The 27,854-nt window shown below is 43.5% G+C and overlaps 1 protein-coding gene across 4 annotated transcripts in view; it reads left to right on the top strand.

Annotated features, from left to right (window-relative positions):
* The first annotated feature begins 670 nt into the window (after positions 1 to 670).
* The window catches only part of PIK3CB (phosphatidylinositol-4,5-bisphosphate 3-kinase catalytic subunit beta), an 87,661-nt gene continuing 60,477 nt past the window's right edge, over positions 671 to 27,854 (top strand). For 2 of the 4 annotated variants that reach the window (XM_071566488.1, XM_071566490.1), the window contains exons 1-2: positions 671 to 743; positions 20,777 to 20,941. The gene's annotated coding sequence lies outside the window, so the exon portion shown is untranslated. Of the gene's footprint in view, positions 744 to 10,813; positions 10,920 to 20,776; positions 20,942 to 22,023; positions 22,186 to 27,854 lie in introns of those variants that run through there. The other 2 variants (XM_071566489.1, XM_071566491.1) reach the window with 2 other exon arrangements.

Below are 27,854 nucleotides of genomic sequence, written 5' to 3'. Positions count from 1 at the left end.
AACTGAGGAGGCTCCGGCTGCTCTCCCACCCTGGGCAAAGGTATAGTGTGGTTCTGGGGCACTACCGGGCTGTGCGTGGCAGTAGCAGCGGCGGTGAAAAGCTGTGCGTGGCGGTGGCGAGCTGTGCGTGGCAGCAGCAGTGGTCGTGGCTGGCTGTGCGTGGCGGTGGCTGGCGAGCTGTGCGTGGCAGCAGCAGTGGTCGTGGCTGGCTGTGCGTGGCGATGGCTGGCGAGCTGTGCGTGGCAGCAGCAGTGGTCGTGGCTGGCTGTGCGTGGCGATGGCTGGCGAGCTGTGCGTGGCAGCAGCAGTGGTCGTGGCTGGCTGTGCGTGGCGATGGCTGGCGAGCTGTGCGTGGCAGCAGCAGTGGTCCTGGCTGGCTGTGCGTGGCGATGGCTGGCGAGCTGTGCGTGGCAGCAGCAGTGGTCGTGGCTGGCTGTGCGTGGCGATGGCTGGCGAGCTGTGCGTGGCAGCAGCAGTGGTTGTGGCTGGCTGTGCGTGGCGGTGGCTGGCTGTGCGTGGCAGGCTGTGCATGGTGGGCAGCGGTGCCTCGGGAAGTGCTAATGCCTGGGGAAAAAAGCGGAACTGTCCCGGGACAGCCGGCGCCGAACTCCCCGCTGTCCCCGCGCCTCGCTCGGGGTAGGGCCGAGGCAGAGGAGGAAGAGGCGGTGGCCGGGGCGGGGCGGGCCGGGGCAGCCGGTGCTGGGGACGCGCTGTCGGTGCGAGGCTGCGGGAGGCACAGTCGGGTAGGACCACGGGTCGCGTCTCTGCTTTGCTTCACTTCTGACCTCCTCCAACTCCTTTCCAGGACCGAGCCCCCCGCGGCTGAGCGCCCCTAGGGCCGAGGGAGCGGCACAACGCTGTCCTGTGCGGGCACCGCCGCCTGCCGTGGGACAGCTCTAGCCCCTCCGCTCCAGCCCACTGCCAGCTGGCTCCTGCCTGCGGGGCACTGGAGCGGTCCCCTTCCTCTCGCTGCCGGGGTTTTGCATGCAGTAAGAAGCTCCTCTATCCCACGACACTGGCGGCTGGTTTAGCGGCTTTGCAGTCTTGGGTGAATCCTCCCTCCCTGGGGCGCGTCTGGGGTCTCTTCCCCTTTTCTGGCGGGAGGAGATGATTAGAGGGGTTTGGACTGGAAAATACCAGATGCTACTGAATCAGAAAGAAACTAGGGCGGGGAAAAAGCAGAAGAAAAAAAGAAAATAGAATCAAAACCAATAGAATGAAACGCACCAAGGTAATGTGAATATAGTGGCTAATTTACCAGAAAGCAATAGAAACGGGGCCTCGAGTTGGGAAATTTTCAAAACCCAGCAAGGTCTGGCAGCTGCCGGGAGTGGGGAAGTGTGGCTGGCAGCATGTCTGAGGCTGACACCTCCCGTTTGCCAGCATGTGTCAGACCGTTTAGGGTGTTAATGGCAAGAATTCACCAATTAAACAACATTTCATCTTTCTTGTATGTTTTCCACGTGTGCTGTCCTGAATGGTAACCTCAAATTTTTTTAACGATGTAAAGAGTTTATGTTGTCTGTCTTCTGTAGCAAGGTGCTTTCCTTAGCTGTGATTCATCACCCTGTTTTTCTTTTCCAAATAAGCCGCTTGCTTGGAGCTCTGAGTCAATCAGTGTCTCATCCTATGACCTGGTCTCAGAGTTATCAGAGCGTTTGTCCCTCAGATTGGGTTCTTGGTAGACCGGAGGTGTTTTCAGTTTCAGGCTATTGTATTTTCCTGGCAGTTGTAACAGGAGGGAGGTCAATGATCTGTTAAAGCATGAGCAGACTGGGAGGGGACTGATAAGAGTGGAGCCTTGATTGCATATGCATACGTGCTCTTGCGTTTGCTCCTGCTAGACATCACATCCCATAAGACAGCTCAGACAGCTGCCGAGGCACCAGGGGCTATCCACTGCCCTCGGATCAGAGTCTGTATTAAACGCAGTGCTCCAGTAGTAGTTTTTGTACATTAAACGCGAGGATCAACGAGTTAATTTTTGACGTTGCCAGGGCAATGCACAGCATTCCCTGGTGAGCTTAGTCCCTTTTGGCAATGAGTGGCCAGATAGGGGAGCTGAGATGCTTGAGAAGTGGAAGAACTAGAGGAGGAACAGCAAACTACGTGCAATTCCTAAGCATTTGAAAAGTGCTGGGCTATTGCTCCTATTGCTGGAGCCTCCTGTGTCCTCCTATAATTGACTCAATCTTTATCAGTGGCAGCTTCAGGGGTGCCCAGAAATGGTGAGGAACAGGCCTGATCACCAAATATATTATTTTGCAGAAATATAAAAAGTGAAATATACTATTTTTGCAAACACTTGCAGTAGACTTTCTAAAGTTTTGAATATTTCTGATTGACAGCTTTGACTCAAATGCACCCTGGCTTCCCTGGCTGGGCTCCCCAGTTGTGTCATCACCTACCCTCTGGGTGATCTCACACCTCGTGGGAGGTGTGCTCTGGCAGCTGAACCACAGCTCCAGTGAGGCACCACTTCAAAACCAAGTGTTTGTTGAAAACCAAAAGATAGTAGATCTCTGTGTTTTTAGAAATTAAGTACTAGACAGGGTGAGTGTTTTTAATGAAAAGATTTCTTTTTTCCCCCTGGAGAAAGCCACAATTTTCAGCAGAAAACCATCATGAAAGGAGTTTTTTGAGCAGCCTCAGGCAGCAGTTATGAAGATCCAATATTAATGGAGGGATAAGAAATGAATGCAGTTGGTCTTGTCCATTTCTTGCCTTGACAGCATCCCTGAGTGAAACACTGGCTGCCACATCATCCTAGTGTGGCACTTTCTTCCCTGACCTGGTTAAACCTCTGCTTTGCCCCAAAAGCCTTCATGGTGTGTGTGGGAATAGTAGTCCCTTTCATGTCTCGGTGGATTTTGAACTGTTTGTACACTAGTTGCCTAGTCCCTAGGCTAACAGGACAGTGAGTAGCCAGGTTTATCCACATACTTTTGAGGCATACATGAAAGATTTTAGGACCTGAGAGTTCTGCTGGGATGGTGTGTGCTGTACCAAGTGCTGTTTACAGAGAAAAATGTCATGAGTAGGTTCTAAACTTGATAGTCAAGAATGCCCTGTTCTGAAGAGTGGAATTTTTTCCACCTATGTAGTGTTTCTCTAGCTTGGGAATGAATTTTAGCCAAATGTTTCTGACCCGTCCTGCAGGAATCACATTTAAGTCTGTTAAACATTGTGGCTGGGAACCTTCCTCTGCAACATCTGGGTATGAGCAGTGCTGGAAACAGGTTCCTGGCAGAAATCAACCTTGTTTCTGAACCATTGTGGTTTTTCTAATGAGATCAGTTTGCCACCTGCATCTCTCTGGGGTGTGACTTTATTTTAGAGGTATTGCAAGTGCATAAACAACCTTCTGACCTTCCTCCCTTCCATGTATTGCTTTATGCTCCATTTCCTTCTCTTCCTTCCCATCCTCTCTCACAGTCCTGTGTCCTTGCAGACATTCCTTGCTGGTTTGAGACATGTTGCCAGCTGAACATTGTTTCGCAGCTCCTTTGGACAAGAGGAGGAAAGAGACTGCGTGGTGAGAGGGATAACCTTCAGGATTTAATGAGCACCTCCTAAATAGCAAAACCTGCCAAGCTTTGATTGTACCCTGTTTCTCACCCACTGACTCTTGAGTGTTTGTGGTGGCTCAGCAGAGCTCAGTACTGAAAACCCTGAGTGTATAGATTGAATCAGCTGCTCCATTTCTTGAGCAGAATGGACTTTATTAAAGAGTTGTGAACAGTGAGACCACAATTCCCAGAGAAACTGTGATCCAGGGACTCAGTTGTCCTTGATAGGGCAACACTCTGACAGATTTATTATTCCTTTTCATTTAGGTTTCTCAGATATAAGGAATTCATGTTGAAGGCCTGAATGTTTGGGATTGTATTTTGTATTTATTGTAATCAGTTAAAACAACATTGGCACTGAAGCTTCATTGAGAAGGTTATTTGTCTACTTGGCAAAACATGTAGGATTATTAACATAACCAGTCTTGCAGGTGATGATAAATGCAACAAGCATTACTTCTACTTTTTTTAAGCAGTTGATTTTCATTATTATTAATCTTTCACATAGGTGCCTTATTCCAGCTGACGTAAATTCCTTTTAGAACTGACCTAAACCTTGCAATTTACCAGGATATTAAGATAGCTTTTTATTTAAAATAAAGTTTTCTCCCTTAATGTAGCAACTAAAACCAGTGCCTTTCTTTTTCTTGTAGAATGCAAAACATCATGACATTATCTCGATTTTGCAGTTAACTTTGTATTAAATTCTATGTCTTATCATTCCATCTTAAGAGGAGCAACATGTCTGTAAAATCACAGGATCATTTTTGTTTTCTCCTTCAATTAAACACCTCCCATCACTGACAGGCCAGGATGAAATGAGTTTTCAATTGTTCTTACATATTTACCTTCAATATTGGGTGTAGCACCCTGAATCACAGAGGTCAGACTGAGGATGGACATAATGTTAGTGAAGGGTTTATGTGCATTTTGGACCAACTTGCCCTTCTGATCTACCTAAAGCCTCCTTTGCTGGGTTACTCACAACTCTGACATAGTGTTGTCAGCTTACGTGTAAGCATTAAATTGCTTTGTGGCTTTGATGAACACCTGTTCTGGTAAATATGTATTAGTTTCTTGCTGGAACTAGTATCCAGGTTGAAATAAAAGGCCAGCTAAGTAATCTTACTCATTTTACTGCCTTCATTGCATGTATTCAGGTCATTTCCAAGCGTGCCTTTGCTATGCAGCACCATACTATATGGACTACAAAAGAGTCCTGTGGGTTCAATGGCTTTTGGAAATGGAGCAATAAAACATAAATTCATGAAAAAGTAACATAAGAATGTGCATAGCTATCTATTATATTGACTGAAATGTATGAGTGAGAGAAGTTACCCTTCTGATGGTGTAAATAGAGGGCTACTTTTATGTATACGTAGGAAAGAAAAAAAATGTCGTGTGCCGCCCCCCCTTTCCCCCCTGCTATTTTTATTAATAGTAAATATATTTATCTTTGCCCTCTATGAGGTATATGTGTAGTTACAGGAAATCAATCTGGTTTTGGTTTAGTTACCCACTCGGTTTGGCACATCTGATGACTGAGGGTGCCTTTATATGGTGAGAAGTACTCAGGTTGTTTTATAATGAGAACACTGGTCTCCTGGTGAAAACACACCTTGGAGTATCCCACCCTTATAGCTCTTTTATCAGTGAATTACTGAACCTTCCCTAGTCTCAACAAAGCTGCTCTTTGTGTTTAGTTCTTTTCATTTGAGACAGCATTTGGGGTTTTTTTAGTTCCACTGAAATTTGCCCTGTGTCATTCTTTTGATACAGGTGGCTTCGTGGTGCTTGATATCGTACAATCATAGGATCACTGAATGGTTTGAGTTGGAAGGGACCTTATAGATCATCTAGTTCCACCTCCCTGCCATGGGCAGGGACACCCTCCACTAGACCAGGTTGCCCAAATAATAAAATAAGCTGTCTTGAAAAACATTGTTTATCCTAAGCTAAATTTAAGCACAGCCTTAGTGCTCAGAGCAGAGTGCAGGGCATACCCTGCAAGCAGTGATGGGACATGTGTCATCTCCACATGTCCCTAAGTCTTTTGGCTTCCAGTTAGATAGACAGAAATGTGTAGCAATGTAAGTAATGGGTTATATCCCTCTTTTCTACATGCCACCACAAAATGCTGCAGACAAGTAAATATTATGAAGGAATGTCTAATTCTTGTTCTGACTTTTAACTCAAGTAACATTTCAATGGCAAAGAAATTTCTATCCTGACATTCATCTTTTGTGATGTGGTCCAGTGAGTAACAGTGTAAACTGTATTTAAACATACCAATTACAGAGAACAAAGGGATAGCTGAGAGAAACTGGTCTTGTCCGTGCACATTTCAGGGCTTCTTCAGGAGTGCAGGTGACATCAGGAGGCAGCAAAGTGTCCTCTCAACTTTGTTTCCTAAAATACAAATTAGATGAATTTCCATTGCCCTATATAGGGAAGCTCTTAGTGATAGCAACTTTGTCAGAAGGGCTCAAACCATCCTTAACTGCAGGGAACTTTCATGACTTAGGGAACTCTATAGTTCTCTTTTCAGTTTTTTTTTTAACTTTCTTGCTTTTTTTCCGATTTTTCAGCTGCGTGTTTTACTTACAGTGTCTCCACTCTGGTTTTGGTGAGATGGAAACACGGAAATCCCATTTTTCATGTTCCCCAGCTGCACAGCCAGTGTATTATAGTTCCACCTGTGTTGTCAGAGATTTCCTGTTTTAGAAGATTAATTGTAGTTGAGCAATTCTGAGTTCCTCTAAAATAAACGATTTTCCTTTCCTGTATAGCAAAGGAGATTGCAGTCTTCTGAGGCTGTAAACTTGTTTAGACCTAGCAATATAGCAGTTGGTACCATTGGGAGATACTGCCTGGTTTCAATTCTGTTCTGTTGCATCAGTGTACAACTGAGTAGTTGCTGTTGCTCCCTTTACCTCCTTGAGGGGTGGTTGTCCTTGAAGGCAGAGTTTTTCATCCAGCTATAAGTTTGCCTCTTGCTGTCATTACCTCTTCTTGCTGAGTCAAGAGGAGCTCTGTGTATTTTACCACATCTCCAAAAATGACTGCCCTGGTTGATTCCAAAACTTTAATTCAACAAATACACAAAAGTGTTTTCCAGCATAGCCGCCCGATTTGGATGTCCCAGAGAATTCCTGTGGAAGTAGTTTTCACTTGTATTCTGCCTTTTTCTAAATTTCTTAAATTATTATCTTTTCTGGTCAAAGGGACTTCTGCCTCATACTTAGCTTGTTAAGGAGGACTAGAGTTTGGCTTTGTACTCACTTGGTTAGGATATCACTGGATTAGTGCCATTTTGTTGGAATGTTGGTGTATGGGTGTGGGTGCATTGGAGATGCTGCCAGAGCCTCAGTGCTGTTGGTCAGGCAGTATTGGTGCCTGAGGGAGCTGAAGGAGCTGCAGGGACCGTGTTCCTATAGGACTGTTGGCCTTCCAGAGGGGCTGAGGACACCATGTTTAAACCAGGCAGTGCCAAAGCTTTCTCATCCAAAACAAGCACTGGCAGACAGATGAGACACTTGCCAAGTGAGGCAGTGGGGACATACACAGGTTTGTGTTGTGAAAGGTGTTGTGGGGACAAGTGAACCAGAAAGAAGAGTCATTCCACTCATTTCTGCCTGAAGCTCAGTGTCTGCCCTTGCTAACCTGAGGTTTGCAGAGGTGTTGCAGACCAAAAGTGCTTTCTGATGCTCTGCAGATCTGTGAAACCACCCTGGAGTAAGAGAAGCATGCACATGGCATGCTCTTATTTTCTTCATCTCTGAAATACAAGCAAATCATTGAAGGTTTTGTTACCACAGTTGCTTTGAGGCAGTTACGGGGAAGGCACAGGCAAGTTGGTTAAGAAAATGTAACTGAGCCAGAACCAGCAGCAAGGCTGATGAGTTCAGATGTTCCCTGAGAAGGCAGCCCCATCCCTGGAGGCTTCTAGCACAGTTGTGTAGTTATGGTTTCTGTGTAATTCCTAGAACTAAAATAAAAAAATAACCCTAGACAGTTTAAGCTGCATCTATTACTGCCTTCTGCCAGTGTAGTTTGATCACTTTGCTTTAAACTGGGAAGACTCAGGACAGATAGCGACAAAGTTTTAAGTAATCTCAGGCTTTGCTGTTTGTTTTTTGTTGGTTTTGTTGTTGTTTGGTTGGGGTTTTTTCCTCCCTGTGCCTTTTATTAATTGCTTGTTTAGGGGAGGCAAGATGAGAAGTTTCATAGCTGGGAATTGCCAGATTTCCCAAGTGCCAGAACTTGGTGTGTTGCATCTCTGAATTCAATTTATGGTTACAAGTGAACACAAAGTCAAGAAGTAGGATGTGCTAAGTGGAGTGACAAAGGACAAGAAAGGATAAGAGGGGGAAGAAGAAGAAAGGGGACAGTGTATCATCCAAAATGAATAGTAAAACATGGTGAGACAGGAAGGAGTTCATGAGGGACATCGAGATTTCTAATCTTGTTTCTAATTTAGGCACAAGCTATAAAAACTTATGTATTCATATATCTCTCATATGACTTGCTTTGAGGGCTAGAAAGATTCTCCATGAATAAAACTCTTTGTTCCTTTCACTGACCTGTCATACTCAATCTTTTAAAATAGTTCCAATTTAGCAGCAACTGTAAGAAGATATTTGAACTGGTCTGCTGATTCCACCCTGTTATCCGGAACCAACACACCAGTGAGTGATTAATGAAAGCTGTAAGAAAGAAGCAGTTTGGTCTACATGTGCCAGGGATACACAACCTACTGGAGATGGTAGGGAGTAGAATGAGAGGTTATCTCTGTATTTTCAACAGATCTCATCAAGTGCAGTTCTAGCATTGTTGATTTGAGAATACTGTAGATTTGAGACTACAAAAGAAAGCAATTCATAATAAACACTTGGGAAATACTATTCAGGAGATTTCATTTTTCTTCCCCTCCTGTTTTATGTCTAGATGGAATTTTGGCCACAAACCAGACTTTTGTGGGGGTTGTTTTCCACTATGTACTTCATTTGTCTCATACAGTTTTGAGGAATTAGATTAAAATATGTCAGCTTAGCTAGAGAGCATTTTTTTATCTGTTGTAACAAAATTAATTTGGTAATGATTTTAAAATTCACTGACAAAAATTGGAAAAATAACATGACAAATGACAGGCTGCTGCCAAATACCTTTGTAAATCACACTTAACCAGTTTGGAGGAAAAGTGTGGGGGAAAAAAAATCAGTTAAGCATGTTCTTTAATAAATTTCCCCTTAATAACATTACAGTGTACATCAGATGGGGAAAAAAAACCCTGAAAGGAAAAAGATGAATTTGAAACCTTGGAAAATCATAGTCAGCTAGATGGAAAGACCATAAACAGATGGGATGAATTGGAAAAGGACAAAATGTACAGAATCTGACATATGCTGAGGACAGACTGGCTTGGAAAGAGGGTCGGACTCAGCAGGATTGCTCACATGTGTAAGGTTATGTGTGTGGGTATGTGGGATCAGACACTCCAGACCCAGAGTGCAAAACATGTAATTTTCTATGTATTAAAAATGCAGATTGCTAATTAAGATACTCAGGATCTCAGTATCTGCCAAGGAACTGGAAGCAACCACAGTAATGTGGATCTGGCAGTAAACTTGCCATAGAGGCATTCCTTTGTAGCCTTCTGCCTTCAGTAGCCTCGAGTGAAACCCTGATGTGTTCGAGTGCCATCGTTGGGTGAACGCAAAGCACTTTGCTGAGGTGCAGGTTGGAGTTTGCTGCTGAGTGACTCATAATCCCACCATATTCCCATCAGTGCAAAATTCAGGTGGAGGAGGAACTCCTTTTTAGTGTAAAGTCGGTGGGGAGCAAGGTCAGGACAGCTGAGGTTTCTGCAGGCAATGCCACAGGTGCATGGAATAGATGCACTCGAATATTAAGAGTTGCCTCACTGGGGTGTGATTTAGCGAGCATTTGCCCAGGAGGATTTATATAAACACTCTTTATTTCACACAGGACGGGGAGCAAGGGGCACGGGTCTGTCCCTTCAAACTACACTAGAGAAGCACCTTTCAGGTGTATCTTAGCAGGGCGTGGAGGAACTGTTCTGCACTGCCGCAGTGATCTGCAAGCTGGCACTGCTGGCAGGGGCAATCCCCGGAGGAGCTGTTACTGCTGCAACGAGGAACACAAAGCTGCTTTTGTTGAGTCTCCCTGCATTATTATTCTAATTCAGCGTTTACACAGTGCAACAGCCCCACTTCTATCAGATACTAATTAGGGTCTCTTTTTACATCTTTTGAGGGAGGTTATCACCTGATCTTTAACAACTTGAAATAATCAGTTTTTTAATAGAGTTCATACGGCCGAGCCACTGTAGGACTGCACATCTGTTCCCCCAGCTGTTGTCATGGGGGAAGGAGAGAAAACAACAAAACAAAATCATGCTCAGCTTTCCAAAGTATGTTTTATGGATAATTTAGCTGAACATCATCAGTTCTTAGGTTTGAGTAAAATGATTAAGCCACAAAGTGTAATGGCATGTTCTTTGATAGAAAAGCTGACATCCTGTAACAGGACCTTGTTTTTCATATCTATATGTACTTCTTTTTAACATCTATCTATGAAAATGGTAGTTTAAGATATGACTAAGAGAGGTGTGGTATACATCTCTCTAATACTTTGCTCAAGCCTTTTTCTCAAAGGAATATTTAGCATTAGAGACAAGATTTAAAGGTTAAGCATACATCTTTAAGGTAAATTATTAAAGAAAAGCACTAATTTTAAATGATAGTGTTTTAAGAGCTTATTTTGACTATATTATATGAAGCAATTAGCATATGATGTGGTTAAAGTTTACAGGTGCTATTTCATGAATTAAGACTTTTTTCACTGCAATGTGGAGATTTCTTTTTCTGTATTGTGGCTGCTCCAGGTATTGAATCTGTTGTTAATGGTTTTGGAGAACAAAGATGCCTGAAACATTATATTTGATAGTTTTAGCAGTTTTGAAACTCTCCTCTAAACCACTCTGTAACTAAGTAACCCTAACTGGAAGTTGTACTTGACAAAAAGAATTGTAAATATAGTTTAATGGCAAGGTAAGGACGTGCTTGAAGTTTCAGTTTAAATTACTTTGTTTGTGTCCTTTGTATGGGGTACTAGAAACGCTGCTGGATTTGTGTGGGGTGGTTAAAGGCAGCATGTTCTGCTTTAACGCATTGCCTCACTGCTTTGCTTTAGCAGCTCACTGCAGTGTAAGATATGGATCACTGCAACGCAGACAGGCTTGCCAAAGTCCTCTGCTTACCAAAGTCCTGTGCTCGAAGCTCTCTGTGTTCACACACAGCAGTAAGGACACAATCTGTGTGCAGACAGGTATGTAAACCTTTCCATATGCCAAGTGTGTCTGGGCTGTCATCATCATCCAGGCTTGGGCTTCCGTAGTCACTATTATCTGCCAGATGAGTGTGCTCCCATCTCCCTGGTGGGTATACAGGACCCTGTAGGGTGGACTGGGAGGCTGTGCTGCTGCCAGACACTGTTTTATAGCCACAAAATCATGGTGGATGGCAGACATGGTCTGTAATTTCTTGCATGTGTTAAGAGCTAGAAGGCCAAAGTGCTGTGAAGGTGCAGGAGGTGTGGATTATATACATGTGTGTGACTGTGCAGTAAACCAGCTCCTCTTGTCTCTGTGGCATTGTGTCCTGCTTCATCCCATGCACTACTGGAAGCAGGCTGGGGCAGATGCCTGCCTGTTCTCTGGGCCTGGAGATGTATCCAGACAAGGGCTGGGGAACATGTTCTGCTTTTCAGGTGATGGTGGGTGGGTGGAAGGGAAAAAGAAGAGGGCAAATGCATTTCCTTTGCTGTCATTATATTTCTCTCTGTATAGGGAGTTTATACCTGAGCTTTGGTGCCCTCAGTGTTTTGACTGAAAAATAAACAGCTTTTCAGTTGTATAGAATGCATTGAGTCAAAAAGCCAATGGTCCTTCCAAGAGTCCACTTTAGCACTAACATTTTTAGAAGTCTGGAAATCAGCAGTTTTGGTTATTTCCAAGTATGAAGAAGAATTAAGAATGCAGTGAGTTGCACTTTCTTAGCTTGGACTAGTCACTGTTGCTTTCCTTTCTCCAAAGGTGTTGGAAGATAGTTTGGTCTTTCCAGTAGTTCTTCAGTGGGGGGACTGGAAGCAGCAGGGAAGTAGCATTCAGAAACCTTTCTTTAAAACACTCCTCACTAAGCACTGGCATTCCTGTGATAGCTGTAATGCAGTCATTAACTTAACAATCTTCTGAGCAGGACAGGCTCGTTCTGGCATGGTTTTTGCTTTGTGCCTGTCCTGATCAGCCCAGACAAAAAATAGGCCCACATCAGCTACAGAGATGTGTACAACAGTTGTCACATTATGGTGATCTGATTTTGCCATGGTGGGTGTAATTTCAGTTTCCCTGTGCTTTATTGTCTTTGAACAGCCACTGGTGCTGCAGTTCTCACACAGAGGTGGGAAGCCTTGACAATGGGAGCTGTGATATTCACTGTCACTAACCCATTACTTCTCATCCAGATGTGGGAAATCAGACAAAAAAAAATGGCTGCTGCTGTTAGCAGGGGGACAGAGAGGGCTTGGAGGTGGCTCTTCTTTGCTATTTCTCCTTTCCATACGTTGGCCAAACAAGAGCACATTTCTTACTAGTTGCAGTTACTTAGGTCCTTGGATCTAAGTAATGTTTAGCACTGCTGTTGTCACACCCGCAGCTGGGCTGCAAGTTCTATTGCCAGGAAAACAATTATGGAAAGGAGAACAACCCAACTCAACCCACAATTCTCAGCCCTGTGTAGATAACAGACATTAAAAGAAATAATAATTACTTGGAATAAGTTACAGAAAGTGCATGACTTTACCTTCTTACTTAACAGCTCTGTTGAAACTTACTGCTCAAGTACTTTTCAGAGTGGAATTTGTTGTTGTTTCCTGGGAGTTCCTTGGATACTTGACTCTAGGTCAGTCCCTTCTGCAGAAAACCCTTCATGAAAGTACAAATTCCAGTGGAAAATCCCAGAAATTTCCTTGGGCACATCTCCATTGAGACTAATGATTCGCAGTCTCATGGAGATGATTCAAGAGCCCATCTTCATCCCAGTGGTGGTTTAGCTTTACAGCATGTCCCCTTTTGGCATGTGTCCCTGCTGTGGAATGTCACAGACAGTAAAGGAAAGGAATTACTGGCATATACTGTGTAAGCAGAGTGCATGCCTAAAGCCACACTAAATCACAAGGAGATTTCCTCTACCAGATTGAAAAGAACTGTGGCTTCCCAACACTGTGTTGCCACACCCTTGGTAAAAAAATGTGAAAACACCTAATCTCAAAATTGGGGTGGGGAATATTGTTGGGCAATGCATGATGGGGCTCATATAAGACATCCTTGGTGGTATGAGAAAACCCCCAGCTTGTTTCCAGTGGGAATTTGTCATTTGTTATTAAAAGTATTACCAGAACTGTAATACTTTTGAGACCAAAGGTTGCCCCATTGCAAAGGCTGGAAGGCGAGTCAGAGGCTTTTGGAGAAGGCCATATCTGAGTAAGGCTTCATTAGGGAAGTTTTAAAGGGACTTACAGTCTATTTGGGAGATAGGGCAGGAGGAAGGTTCCAGTCAGTGATTGGTGAGATGTGCTTCATTAATATTACGTTTTAGGTGCAGAAGGTCTTAGGAAGATGTTTTTCCATTATCACAGGAGGGAAGCAATACCAGTTAAGCCAAGGCCTACAGCAGAACCATTTACTGGAAGTGTTTACATGTTACTTAATACCTTGACATGCATTATTCAACTTGTGTAATGTCAGCTGGGGTGGAGCAGGGAGGAATGGCTTTGCAGAAGAATTTGTTTGTTCCCCATGGAATATTTTCCTGATCGTAGCTACCTTCTTTGGCAGCAAGATACATTCCAGGAATAAAAAAATGTTCTTGAGCCACATTTTTATGAACTACTGGAATGTGTTCTCTTGCAAAGGTGACCTAACCTTGTCCAGATGGTTAGTCCTTCTCTGAGCAGTGACACACTGTCAGTCTTTCTTCAGCCTAGAGCAGAATTGCACCAAAAGCCCCCTGTGAGCCCCCTCCAAGCAGGAGGCTACCCACTAAATGTTGGAGCCATTTAAATGGATGCACTTCTCCTACTGGAAATGAAACACCACTTTCCCTCTCAGAGGGAGGCAGCAAGTGCTCTCTCCTGAGCAAACCACTTAAAGGTTCTGTTTTCCTGATGTGCCTAAAGGACATTCTGAGCTGCAGCCAAATGGGCTGTGTGTTGAGGAAAAGGCAAGGAGAGCTCCCCATCTCATATGAGCGATGTCGCAGTGATGCAGCCAAGGAGAATGGAAGAAGAAATGGATTGGGAACCGTGAAGTTGAGCTGGTATCTCTCTGCTTCCCTCATCCACACAGAGAGTAATTTCATGATTCACCTGCTGAATGATTTGTCTCACTGACAAAGCTCTGATAAACAGAGACTTGGCATCATTTGCATAGGTGTTTAATCTAAAGGTGTATGAGTCATATAAATGAAACTCTCAGACTTGTTGTGATAGATTGTCATACAGAGTGGGTGAAATACGTGGATTTTTATTTGGTTAATCAATACCTGGAAATGTTTTAAAAAGCAATTTGGCACAGAGGCTGGAGTTTCCAAAACAGTAAGGCAGGCTTAGTTTCTTGTTTTGAACAGAATAATACTGTACTTGTCCTCTTATGCTGCAACAATTTTTTTTCTCTGATGGCATCTAGCCAGACTTGGTAACATTAGCTCTTGAGGACTAAAAATGAAGATGAGGCATATGTAGCTCGAAGAAACTGTCTAAAACGTAATTCCTGTAAACATGAGTCTTCCTGATTCAGGATGACTGGATTGTCTAGCGACAAAAGGCTGTGCAGAGTACTGCTTCAAAAATGTACTGGCATTTTAGGAGTATTCTGGGAATCTCTCCTGCCTTGGATTGTGCAGTGCCTGTTAATAACACATTGTGGGTGCTGCTCTGAAATGTGTCAGAGTGCTGGTTTTTCTGAGGATGGGACTTGCGGCTCTGGATTATGAGAAGATAAATTAACAGAACTGCGAGATGGAAGTGTTTCAGTCCCTTCCAGCAGAGCACTGAATATTCATGGCTCTCACTGATTTCAGCATGTCTTTGTGATTCTGTTCGTACAGATCTTATTCTAGAAGAACAGTTTTATGGCAAAATAAATATTAAAATTAAATGCTCATGAATGAGAATTAGACAGTATCTAGAAACTTGAAACATGCTTAATAAGAAATCTGTAAATGCCTTTTGAATGCAATTTTGCTATATACATGTATTTTTATAGTCCTTTTAAAAATAGAAACTCATCAGCAATATTAAAATTGCAACACATCCACCAGAGGAAAGAAGTTAAAATCTGAGGTTTTAAATAGGGTTTCAAAATAATAGTCGATTTGTAGCTAAGAATTTATATTTTTAGAGGAATGGCAATGCATATAATATTTGTTATTTTTCTTGTGCTTACTGATTTTTAAAATTTCACACCACTTTTTTTTAGTTTGCTTTGCTCTCTAGATATAGATAGATGTACTATGTGTAGTTGTACCAGCTCTCTAGTAGTGTGTGAAAATCAGTGAGGTTATTGTGATCATGTTTTCTATGGGCTAGTAAAATGCTAATGCAGTACCTATGTTTTATGGTAGCAGGAATACATCCCATTTGCTTTTATCTTTTTCTTTGATTTGCACATGACATACAACTTGTTCCAGACAAAGACAGATTTGGGTTTGAGCAACCCTTTCATGGTTTGCAAATGGTACATGACCAACCTCTGAAGTGATGTGCACTGCAGGTCAGTAAATGTGTTTGACCCAAAGAATAACTATGTCAGTGTGCTCTAGGGCAGAGAGACTTTTCTCCCTTGTGGCAGTTCTGCACAAAATTAAGTCTTCCTAACCCTGATTTACACCATTGTGGCTGGACAAGTGGTGTAAGCAAACTTGACAAAACATCAGTTGAAAGTCTCCTCAAGGCCAAACTCTGAAATAATAGAGTGTATTTCATATCCACACTCATTAAAAAGTGTGACAGACTCAGTACTATTCCTGATCATTATTCATTTTCACAGTTGTCACATCTGTTCTGTTATCAGACTTGCCTTAACAAAAAGGCCAGCTAAAAAGTAAATATGTAAAGAAAGCAGGAGAGATATGGATTTCTTTAAACCATTTGTGTTCCAGTTCCTGTAATGAATCTCTTCCTAGTCTTTGCCTCTGGCTGAGAATAGTAATATGCCATTAACCCAGGAGATTTAAAACATGCTGTGCTATGCTTGGAAGGGTGTCAGAAACTCCTCCTGAAAGGATGAGAAGGTATTTTATTGCTTTTTCAATTGCTGGATGGCCTAACCCCAGTAAGCATTTTAGCAAAAGGGAACTACTGAAGTAATTGTGAAGCCTGATGTTTTATTTTCACAATTAGCAGATTGTGGAGAGGGACTGGTAACACAGATGTATCAAGGCAGGTACAGCAGCTGTTACACTTAAAGTGCTATCTCACACATTACAACCTGCTGGACAATGAAGCCTATTTTTAGTAAAAGAATAAATAAGCCAGCTGTGCCCTACTTTTTGTCAAAATGTGTCATGGGATCTTTGTATTTGATTAGAAAAGTCAGTAGAAATAACACAAGGGAACTCAGTGCCTTGTCTAAAAACTGGAAATTCTAACAATCCAGTGCTGCCTTTTATAACAAAAGTATGTTAATATTGGTTATGAGTTCCGACTCAAAGTGGGCAGAGGGGATAATAGCTGGTGGGAGACTTGCCTGTGTGGGATATGAGGTTACATGTGGACACAAGTCCTGTTCTATTAGGCACTAGCTATTCAAGATGCTTTTGGATGAAATAATTTGTTTTGTATTGATGGGAACTACTTTTGCAAAGTCTGTGTTAGGAAACTGGAAAAATGAAAGACTGTATGTAGTTATTTTTACAAAAAGAGGGAACGTAGAAGGAAAGTCAGAAGGATGCTGTTGGTTGTTAAAAAGACCTTTTTCTAACTAATTCTGGGCAGGTTTTTTTGTCTTCACTGGCTGATACAAGATGGTTGTCCACACACCTCATGAGCAAGCTGTCTTGTAAAGTGTGACCATACCTAGAAACCAGAACAGACACAGAAAAATATACATTGGCTATAATACAGAATTGGTGAAAACTAAGTACTTTCAATCAGTTTCTCTACAGATAAGTGATGTTAAAAATTTGCTGCTTTATTACAATAGAATTGGCATAAGTTGATCAAAATGCCACCATTTCAATGTGCCTGCCTAAGAGCTCCTGACCATGGAGTTCCTGTGATTTGGAAGCAATATGACAATGGGTGTGGATTTACAGGGGAGGGCAGGGGGGTTCAGCTCCCAGCACTTCCTGGCACACTTGCAGCCTCAGTGCAGAGGGTCTCTCCTTTCCAATTCCCCAGTCCATGGCCCAGGTTTAGGGAACCCAAGAGAAGCAGTTGTGCTCTGCAGGATCCCAAGCAAAGCTGGTGCTCCAGAAGGAGAGCTTTGGTGGAGTAAGGCCTGTCTCCAGCTTGGACCTGCTGCTGTACACAGCTCACACAGCTTGCCTGAGAGGGGAAGGGGGAAGGAGCTGCACCTACTCATTCACAGCTGGGCTGTGTCTGCCCTGGCGGGTACATCAGCTAATGTGCTGGTACTTCTGGTGTGTTACAGTGGCCAGCGAGGTAAAGGAAGAGGTCCTCTATTTCAAGTGGCTTTGTGTCATTTAAGTGAGACTTAAAATTTTAAAATGAGAGGCCTCAGACATGGAATTCAGTAGGTGGAACAGGACAGTGAAGTGCCAGGCTGCTGACTGTTTGGGGGGCTGTTGCAGATAACAGAGGGGTTTTGCCTCTCTGGCTCCCATACAGATGCTTTAAGTTCTCAGAGAACTATTCTACTGAATTTTACTCGTATTACATATCTTGATTTAGTAAAGCACTGCTAAAAGCTCTTGTTCTTGCAGCAGGCTGTTGCTTCATTAACCAAACTCAGCATCCGTTTTGTTCAACATCTGCATTTGCAGTCTGGTCCTGAACGTCACTCAGTCCATTATTTGCTGCTGCCTTTCCCTTCACCACAGTCAGCGCGAGACACAAAGGGAGGCTTATTATAGACACACATGCTGGTGCAAGCACTGGAACAGAGACCAACCTGCTGTACAGAGCACCTCTGAGGGAATGCTGTGTTTACAAAATTGAGCTGGCCTGTCACACCGAGTTCTTGACTGGGCCATTAGCACTTACCAGTGCACCCTGAGAGACCCTCATGGCAGTGGCCAGTCTGGATTTCACAGATTGATCTGTCAGAGAACTGCAGAGATGGGGAAATCAAGGCCAGCAGGCCAGTTTTTATTTAGCTGCTGAGGCTGTTACAGGACCATGCTATCCCCACTGTCCTAGTTCAGCAGGTGGGACCAATTATCACTGTGTGGGGGTGATCAAAGTTGTATATTCTACCCCCTCTATTCATTTTCCAAGAACAATGGACCATTAGCAGCAGCTGCCCAGGGAGTCATTAGCACCTTCACACCCAGCCTGGGGGGGCGTGGCTGCTAAAGGGCCATCAACAGTTCAGGGATACCCCATGACTCAGAGAGTCAATCACCCATTGTGTGAGTCCCCGCCCTGGGGGAGGGACTGGGTGCTCCCCGAGGGTACATAACTGGTGGGTAAGAACACCTCGGGAACCACTTGTTGGATCCAAAGGAGCAGCAGGACCTTGACAGGAGGAGACCACCACTCTCGACCAGACTACGGCCATCACCTGCACTAACAGGTTTTTTCACTTCCTTTTGCTTTGCACTTGGGGGAACCACACAGGTCTCAACACAAGGGCTAACAAACTCCTTTGGGTTTGTGCCCCAGGACACTGGGTTATACTGCTGGGTTTTGTGAGTTAAAACCAATTTCTCCTGGTGCCATTGTATTTATTGTAATATTATTATTAAATTGTAGCTCTGACTTATAATCTCTCTTGTGTTGAGTTCATTTCTCCTGCTGGTTTATCTTTAAACCAGCACACCCACACACCTTATCTTCTGTCATATCATTTATATGTGCTGCACTACTTCAACCTGGGCCATGAAATTATGTATTGGGAATTGCTTAGTATTTCCTTTTTAGGAGATTAAATATAGACTTTTACAGTTAAACCTGATTCTTATGATTTTTTTTCTGAACACATGGCTTGAAACAGTCATGCCAAAATTGTTCACTTGTTTATTAACATCTCTTAAGTTTCAATGACTAATAATTCTGTCTTCCAAATGGTAACAACCTCTGCTACCTTAGGCAACAGGGGACATATTCTTTCTAGTGTAGTTGAAGGAAGGACTTGAAAGGGGAGATGAAAGTTTTGTTAATAGCAGATAAGGTGTTTTTTTTGATGGTTATAATCCAAACTGGCTCTCCTCTAGTGACTACTGAGGAGACTGACATGTTATTTGTCATACCCAAGATGTTCTAAAGCCTTTTGTTGGGATAACAGTAGGCAGCAAGCAGGCAAAGGGATGACCATGCAGTGTAAAGTGACCATTATTCTTTCTACTATTGCTCACACAGTTTTGAATATAACTTTTTTTTTTTTATTTAAGAAAAGAAATACTGATGAGAGATTCTCATTCTGTATTCACCACAAAACATTCCTGTGCATTTACTACCCAAAGCTGATTTGGTTTGTAGATGTTGCCATTGTATCACAGTATCAGACAGTAGCAAGCTGCTATGAGTATTTAAGTTTTGTAATGAATTATTTCTATACATCTCCTGCCCAGTATTTTGCTGTGTTCTGGATCATTGTCCTTTAGATTTAATAACTTGGACATTTTTCAGATTGGCTTTTTCTTCTTTAGGCCAAACATCCTTGACCATGGCATTTCCACTTACATTTTCTTTCTGTCTGGGTCTGCTGCCACGGTTCTCTGATGTTTGCAGATACACAGACAAGTTCCTTTCTTCTGATCACTGCAGTGACACAGGACTCAAATAATGCAAACCCAGAACACCGAAAATGACACATTTTCAAGTGACCAAGAATGTGCCCTAGGTGTACAGCTGTTTCACATGCAAAGACATGACTCAGATACAGCCTTGTTAGACAAAACCCCTTTGTTATACTGAGAACACATGTAACAATAGCCTGGGGGGTGTGTGAGAAGAATAGAACATTTGTTGTTTTGTGAAAGGGGGTGGGAAGGGAATCTAAAGATAAGGAAATTGAGAATTAAAATTTTATGTAAAGTCTGGCGTTTTTCTCCTGCCATACAGGGTATATAAACATTTCTTTAAGATGTTTCAAGACAAATTCCTTATTGCACACACTGTCTATAACAACTCCACGTGTGACAAGAACCTAAATATGCAAGTTGATAAACTGTAGTCTGAAATATGTTAATAGCTACCGAGTGAGATCTCTTTATTCCCCCTGCTAAATACAAATGCTGTGTTTGAAGGCGTTAAAACAGAAAATGGAAAGGAACTAGGAAATCAGGGGTTACAATCCCGCAGAAAAACTGTGTGGGCAGGTTTCACTGTAATCTATTCACAGATATAGCAGAAACTGCCTATACAGGACAATTTTTAAGTGCTTGGGGCTTTATGCATGACAGACACTTCAAGGCATCATTATTCAATTGAAAAGATGGCGGTACAGTAAACAGATTTTTAAGCTTCTGGATTGTAGCCCTCTGCTTAGTCCAGTAAATCACTCACATCACTTTACAAAGACTGCACTGGATCCTGTAGAACAGCAACATTATGTCACAAGATCCAGAGTAAATAGCTCCTTTCTAAAGAAACATTATCTAGCCTTTCAGGCACAAACCCATTTGTCATCAAGTGAGGTCAACTAGCAAGTCAAGGTTTCAATATCTAAGCCATGACTCTCTGGAATATTTAATGTTAAACCCACAAGTATTAGAATGATTTGGAAAATTCCATATCTGTGACTTTTTGCACTATTGTATTTAAGTGATACCTTATTTTTCAGAAATATATTTCAGTAGCCATGTAAACTTCAAAACAGAATAGAGAAGAGGCTTAATATGGTGAACTAAACTTCATTATAAAGGCATGATCCATTTGTATGAGTTGCATGTTTGCCTTGATAAACCAGTTTCATTTGAAATCTATTGGCTTTCTTTTTCCAGGAAGAAGAGGAGTCAAGTGAAGTTACCACACACTGTGGTGTGAAGAAGCAACATGATGTTCAGGAACAATGAGCAGCCTTAAAGGAACTGGAAGGGAACTGCTTTTAGCAGGAAGGGGAACTGTTAATTGATACACACGACAGGCTGGAAGGCGACTGGCACACGGTAGGCAAGATTTCTCATTAACTTCTGCCCTTCCACTGAGATTTGCCAGGATGTAGCATTACACACTCACTATTCATGCAAAAATCCCGTTTGCTGAAGCAGTAGGGAAGATCATTGTCCTTTCCATAGATTTCTAGTTAATCCATGTTGTGGGTGGTTAGGTTGTTGGGAACAAACAACGAAATGTCCACTAGATATTTTCGAATCCAAATTTAATGGGGTTTTAGTACCTTGAGAGTCAGTAAGTGAAGCTGATGAGGAAATAAATCCATCCACCCATTTTCAAAACTGGAATAACTGGAAAGATGAACAGACTAAAATAGACAAGGCTAATGATACAGCATAATTACTAGCATAGGGATGTTAAAATATGCAGAATATGATGATATTCTTTGTGGACAAGGATGTGCTATGCCTCGCCCTATGTTCATTAAAGGCAGTAGGAATGCTGCTGCTGATTTCAGTGGGTGGGGGCGGACCCGCTGCATGCAAAAGTTGTTTCATTACCGGTTACATCCTACCTTCCTTTTTTTGACTGTTTCTTTTAAGCCTTAGAAAAACAACTCCTTTTCAACGTACTAGTTTCCATGCAATTATTTCTAATAGTTCAGCACCAAGACTCTTGTGATGAGGATGCACCACGGAAGTCATTGGTAAGGCAATAAGCTGCTATAATGAGGTCTTCCCCGCTGATTCCAAAAGGGAAAGCGGCTCATGGATGAGCCCTCTCTTACATGCCCGTGGGCGGCTGCCCCTGCGCTCAGTCTGCGGCCCGGCCGCGGGCAGGGCTGTCCGGGCTGTGCGACAGCGACTTTCCGGGCGCTGTGAGTGCGAAACGCGGCCGGAGAGCGCCCGGCTGGCGGGTGCAGCGGGACTGCGCTGCGGAAGCGCTCGGGGGGATGCCGTGGCGCGGACGGGGCGGGCGCACCCCCCTCGCCACCACCCCCGCAGCCCGGCCGGGGGCGCGGCCACCTCCGTCCCTCCCGGGGAAGGGACGCGCCCGGTGGGGCGGGACGCGCCGCGCCATTGGCGGCCGCCCGCGGTCTGATAGCGAAAGCCCGGCCCGGGTTGGCGGCGCCGGGCCGAGGGCGAAGCCATCGCCTTGGTAACCCCGGCGGAGCAGGGGCCGGTGCCGGTGGCGGCCGAGGGAGCGCTCCCCGCTGGCGCCAGCGCCGCCGCGCTGGCTGGGGCGGCGCGGGACGGGACGGGACGGAACACGGCGGCGGCCTGACCTGCGCGGGCAGGTGCGTGTGCGGGGGAGCCCCGAGCGGGTTGTGCCGCGGGGTGCGCTCCGACGGCACCGAGAGGGACTGGCGGGCGGTGGCGGGGCTGCCTCGGCCGGTACTGCCGGTGCCTCCGCGCCGCGGGAAGCGGCGCTGCCCCGGTTGCGACACCGCAGTTGCTCAACCGCGCAGGGACGGGCTCGGCGGGACGCGGCCGTTTGGCGGCGAAAAGAGGCCCGGGGTGGGCGGCTGGGCTCGGCTTTGCGGGGCGGGCGCCTTTGTGCCGGCCCTGCGCGGCCGCGGCGGGAACGGCTCTGCAACAAGTGCCCGGCGCGCCCCGGCCGGGCCGGTCGGTCCGTGCTCAGCCGTACCGGGCCCGCGGCTGCGACGGCATCGGAGCCCCCGGCACGGCCCGGGGACCGCCAGCGGCTCAGCCAGGTCGCTTCCGCGGGCTCGGCCGTCCCTGGGCGTGCGGCGCCTGCTCTCTCCAGAGCGATCCCGTTTTGCGCGCTGCCTGCTCTTTTTTTTTTTCTTTTTTTTTTTTGTCCTCACCTGAGAACTCTCGGTGATCGCTCCGTGAATTTTAAGTGGCGTTTAGATTACTCAATACTCCTGGTTGTTTTCAGCCGCATTTCTGAGCGTTGTTTCGCTTCCGAACCGCAGGAATTTGTATGGCAAAGCAGTATTTCGGAAATGTGTTTGCAGGCAGATGCCCACGCTCTGCAGCACAGAGCGGTGGCTTTGGCAGCGTGCTGGCATTCTGCACTCTCTTAGCAGACAACTGAACTCTTTCGCAGACGGGGAGCCCTTTCTGTGAAAGGAGAGAATAAATCTTCATTAGTCCCGAGGAGTTCCTGAAAGAGAAACGGAAACTTTCCATGCTAGATTCTCTGGTTTGACTAGCTCCAACACATGTGTGTGTAGACTCCTGTTGGATTCTTTCCAAAATCCAGAAAGTTTAGTTTGTATTGCGCTTTTTGTTTGTTTGTTTTGGGTGGGTTTGGTGGGGGTTTTTGTTGTTGTTGGTTTTGTTTTTTTCCCTCAGCACTTGATGCATTTTCAGGCTATTTTTGTCCTTGGATACATTGGTGAGTTTTGTTCATTGGGAATTTTGGCAAGTGTAGCCATAACTGGCTACATAACTGTTACATACTATCTAAGTCCATGCTTTGTCATTACTCTGTTGCTACTGAACTCTATTGAGGCTTAAGTTCCTGAAGCTGGACATGGCTAGAAACCCCAGCAACACATTATTTGTGTTTTCAGGACTGTAATTTAGGGTTTGCAGTTAGATGAATACGTGAAGGATGTTGTGGAAATTTTACTGGTTTACAGTATTAGCTGGAGACTCCCACAGCTGTATATCTTCAAAGGTTAATTAAAAGGTGAACTAACACTTTATGACATGCTTCCTTTTAGGAAAATTGAATATAAAAGAATATTGAATATCCATATGCTTGGCAAAGGGTTGTGAAGTCTAGTGGAATGCATTAAGGTGGCTGGGGAATCAATCACCAAGTCACTTGGAAATTTTGATCTAGAAGCTTCAGTTCAGACTGATGGGGGTTTTCCAGGCTTAGGAAATTTTGTACCAGCAAGCACTCCTTTTCAGAAAATTTGGGATTCAGGAAAGGGTTACTGAACAAAATTTTTTGAGTAACTGTTTTACTGGCCTTTTGTAAAAAAGTGTCAGGGATATCGGTGATATCAGGAATGTTTTGATGTGGATTGACTTGGAGACAGGGTTGGGTAGGGTCTTTAACATTGATTATATGGTTTTTCCATTTTTTTTTTAAGATACTTCCTCCATATGTGGTCTTAAAATATTTTTATTGATTGTCTATTTAAATATCTGTTTCTCTTGAGTAAAAATCACTTCCGTTGAGTCAGGTTGCACTTCCCTGGAATATCTGATGTCATAAGTTTGCTAGTTCTCCAATTGTCTATGGACTTTTGGCAGAACTCCAATTTCTAGTCTAGGAAAGCCTTCTTAAAAAAAAATAAATCTTTCTTTGGTTTTTGTGATGTAGTTAAGAAAGAATATGTCCTGCTCCACTAATCCTTTCCCTTTAAAAAAGTTTGCATATGTCTGCAATATGCTCTATCTTGCATGTAATTAAAAAGCAAAGTCCAGTAGAACTATAAGCTGTTAGACTGCTGTATATACACGAGGAGGGTGCAGAAAGGGTACTGTTGTTGTTTAGAATTGGGGTGGAATACATGCTGGTGTTTTGGTTGGTTAACTAGAAAGCTGGTGTTGTGTTTCAGTGACTAGAGGCACAGAGTTCAAGTAGCTTAAGTTCTTTTTCACAAATCTAGAGATACACATGGAAGTTTTGCCCTTGGTTCTTTTAAGTTGCCACCAGTTAATTTATCTGGAAATAAACACGGGGGTTGTTGGGCTGTAGAATGTGGTATTGTATTTATTCAAAGGCCATAGGACTGCTTTAGTTCGAGGTGGACTTTTGTGACTTGCCACTCTTGGGAGCACCAGACCGTTAAGTTATGAAGTTTCCCCCTTTTCACAAGTGGCAGTTTCTGTGTAAACAGTCCCGGAGAGAATCTGAAATAAGCATCATTTACACAGTTACATAGAAAAGCTTGCTCGCTTTTTGGAGGGGTTCTTTTTGGGTGTTCTTGTGAATGTGTGTTTGTCCTCAAACTGATACCCCTGGGCAGGGCACACACAGGGTTACACACACACTGCGTCTCAAATCATTTGCCTCAGAGTATAAGGACGTTGAATACTGGAGAACTAAAATGTAACACTAGTGTCTGAGTGCATGAAACAGCTTGTTTTGTGGCAGTGCTGCTCGTCCTCACGGTCACTCAACCTGTGGAAGTGTCACTGTGTCTTGTTTAGACAACCAAATCCAATCTGGGGGCAAAGATCATCTTATGTTAGCAATGGAACATTTTTTTTCCCCTCTAGTTAGTGTTAGTAGTAACTTCAAGCAGTTTCACTTTGGGTTAGTAAATTGTGCGCTTACAATTTACCCAGTACAGCAGGTTGGATATTGAATGTAACTTTACAATGCCTGAAGAACCAGGTACTCTATAGGCAACATCGACCAGTCTGTGTTACAGTCTGTCACATTTACATGGGTAAATATTTTTGTCTCAACCCCGGGTGGAAATAAATTCAGGAATGTGGTTTCATTTACATACATTAAGAGTTGCAGAAGAGGCCCTCATGTGCAAATGCTTGTGGATATCTAGCTACCAAAATAATTGAATTTACATACTGGCTTCAGAAGATTAAAGAAACAAAGAGTGACACTGACGTGTCAAGAAAAGCTTCCTTTGAGGAGTGAGATTGGGGCAGTTCTGCTTCCCCACTGATTATTTGTGTGTGTGCACATTGTCACTTGGTTTGGCTTTGGCAGTTTCAGGTAGCCAGAGTTTGCTGTCGTGCTGCAGAAAAAGGGTTCTGCACAAATAGAGGATCTTGGCTGTCCTCAGGTACCGCTTTTGCTACTTCCACTTCGCAGCTTTAGCTGGGGGCGGAGGAAATGTCCCACATCTTTTTCAGTTGCATTTAAAAGGGCGTCTGGGAAAACCTCAAGTATTTACTTTCTTAGGTTCTCTGGAGTAAAAATTGTTAATTAGTTTAACTCAAGAGTAACTTTGTGTTTTTTGGAGCTACATGTACATACATAGAAATATTTTTGTTCTTAAAGGGCCTTAGAATTAGGAGTACTACAATGTTTCTCTCAATGGAGAATATACTTAATATAAACTTTCTACTCACAGCTTACTTTTGTTTCTTTTAATTTGTTAAACCTGCATCTTTTGCATAAGTGGTGTTGCATTAACTTTTTACTACGAAACTGAATTGTAAAGGGTGCTCTTCTGTTTCTAGAATGTCTTGCTAATAGTTGTGGTAGTTACTCTATTTTTAGAATAGCTTTGTGAATTCATCAAAATATCAGCATCAAAATATCTCAAAGGAACTCCATCAGAGATACTGATGTTCGGTTTTATGTTTGTGTATCTTAGATCAGCATGTTGCTGTAATGCTGAACACATTTACTTCCCATATTAGTTTGATAAATGATCTTTTACTACTTCACTATTGGCTGTATAAATACAGGAGTTTTTTCTGTTTTCCAGAAACCGTGGTGATTGAATGGGAAAGATATGCCCTGTCATGGAAACGAGTCTGTGTTGTGGGGTTCATTTTTGTGCCTGTATGTGATGTTATCTTTCCTCTTTGCAAGGGTCTGCTTGCAAGAGGTGAAGAGGTAACAGCACTATGATTTATAATTTCTTTACAAGAGACCCAGTGTGTTCTCATGACTCTCTTTTGGTGTTCACTTTTGGAGACTATCACCAGTTTAGCTTTTCACGGTGTTCTTCTGAGGCTTTTTCCCCAGAGCAGAAAGTAGAGGCTTTTGTTTGTGCTTTAATTTGCAACTAGTGGACATTTTAAAGTGTTGTATAGTCCATTAGGAGCTCCAACTGTTTGCTCTCCCTTTGGATCATTCCTGTCCTCCCTTTCCTCCCCCCCCCCCCCCCCCCCGCCCCTGCATGACATATCAACTGGATAAAAACACAAAACAAAAACACAAAACAAAAAACAAAAACACAAAACAAAAACAAAATAAAAACACCCACCGAAGCCACCTCTATGAGACGATTTAAAGATGAGTTAGAGGCTGTAAGTTTACAGTTGACATCAGCTGGCAGCATGTCTGGCCCAGCTTGTGTGGCTGGTAGAGGTAGATAAACAGTTCTGTGGAAGTCATGTGAGTGTTTGTGGTTAGTGTTGTCAGTTAATAACAATTCTTAAGAATATTGGTGTGTCTTTAGTTTTATGGTACAGTGTTGCTATGAAGTGTTGCTAATTCTCAGTGTTTCTGAAAGTCCTTTGCTGTCTTTGCGCACAGGAGGTGTCTTTGGCAGAGCAATGAAATCCTTGTTTATGAAAGCTGTTATGTGGAATGTGCAATAGCTGGTGTTCTCTGTCATTAACCTGACATTTTAAGAGGCTCAGAGTCCTGCTGTCAAGTGGTTTTGTGACAGGTTTAATGTGGAAGACCTGTCTCTGTCTGCAGGTAGGGAGTACTAGAACCACTTTAGAAGTCAGAGTAGGTAGATGGTTTGGAGGATATTGTAAAAAAATCTCTAGAAAACAGAATAACTGGTAACATTTTTTAGTGCTTGAGTTTCTTACGGGAGCTGTTGAGCAATAACTTTTGTAAATAAGGTGCTTGAGAGATGCATTTTGGTATTGTTGCATCATTTTATTTTCTTAAGAAGGAAAGACGGTATTTTGAAATGCACTGTTATTTTCAGTTAACAACTTTATGTTCATGAGTATAGAATGTTAATAACTGAAGAATATGAAGCATAGTTGATTTAAAACACTGATTACATTTGTCGGTACAAAAAGCAGCCAAAAAGACTGCTTTTGTGTACTGCAGAGTGATGGTTTTGTCAGTGATGTGAGTATTGCTGTTTGTTGTTGTGTCTCCAGAAGTCTGTGGTTTTATTAGGCTGTGGTTTGTGCATGCACACACATCGGTGCAGACACATGTACAGGCGAGAACCAGGTAAACAAAGGTAGATGTCAGTAGAAACTCAAAGGGCTAAGTATAAAATTGATGCAGTAGAAAGAAGCGCATACAGTGTTATTTAAAAACTGCATTGAGCACTTTCTCCCCTTCCTTGGCTTCATGCCTCAGATT

The sequence above is a fragment of the Pithys albifrons genome, chromosome 11 (genome assembly GCF_047495875.1).
Source record: "Pithys albifrons albifrons isolate INPA30051 chromosome 11, PitAlb_v1, whole genome shotgun sequence".
Lineage (NCBI taxonomy): Eukaryota > Metazoa > Chordata > Aves > Passeriformes > Thamnophilidae > Pithys > Pithys albifrons.
Note: the sequence above shows the minus strand (reverse complement) of the source record. Positions and strands in the feature narration are given on the sequence as shown.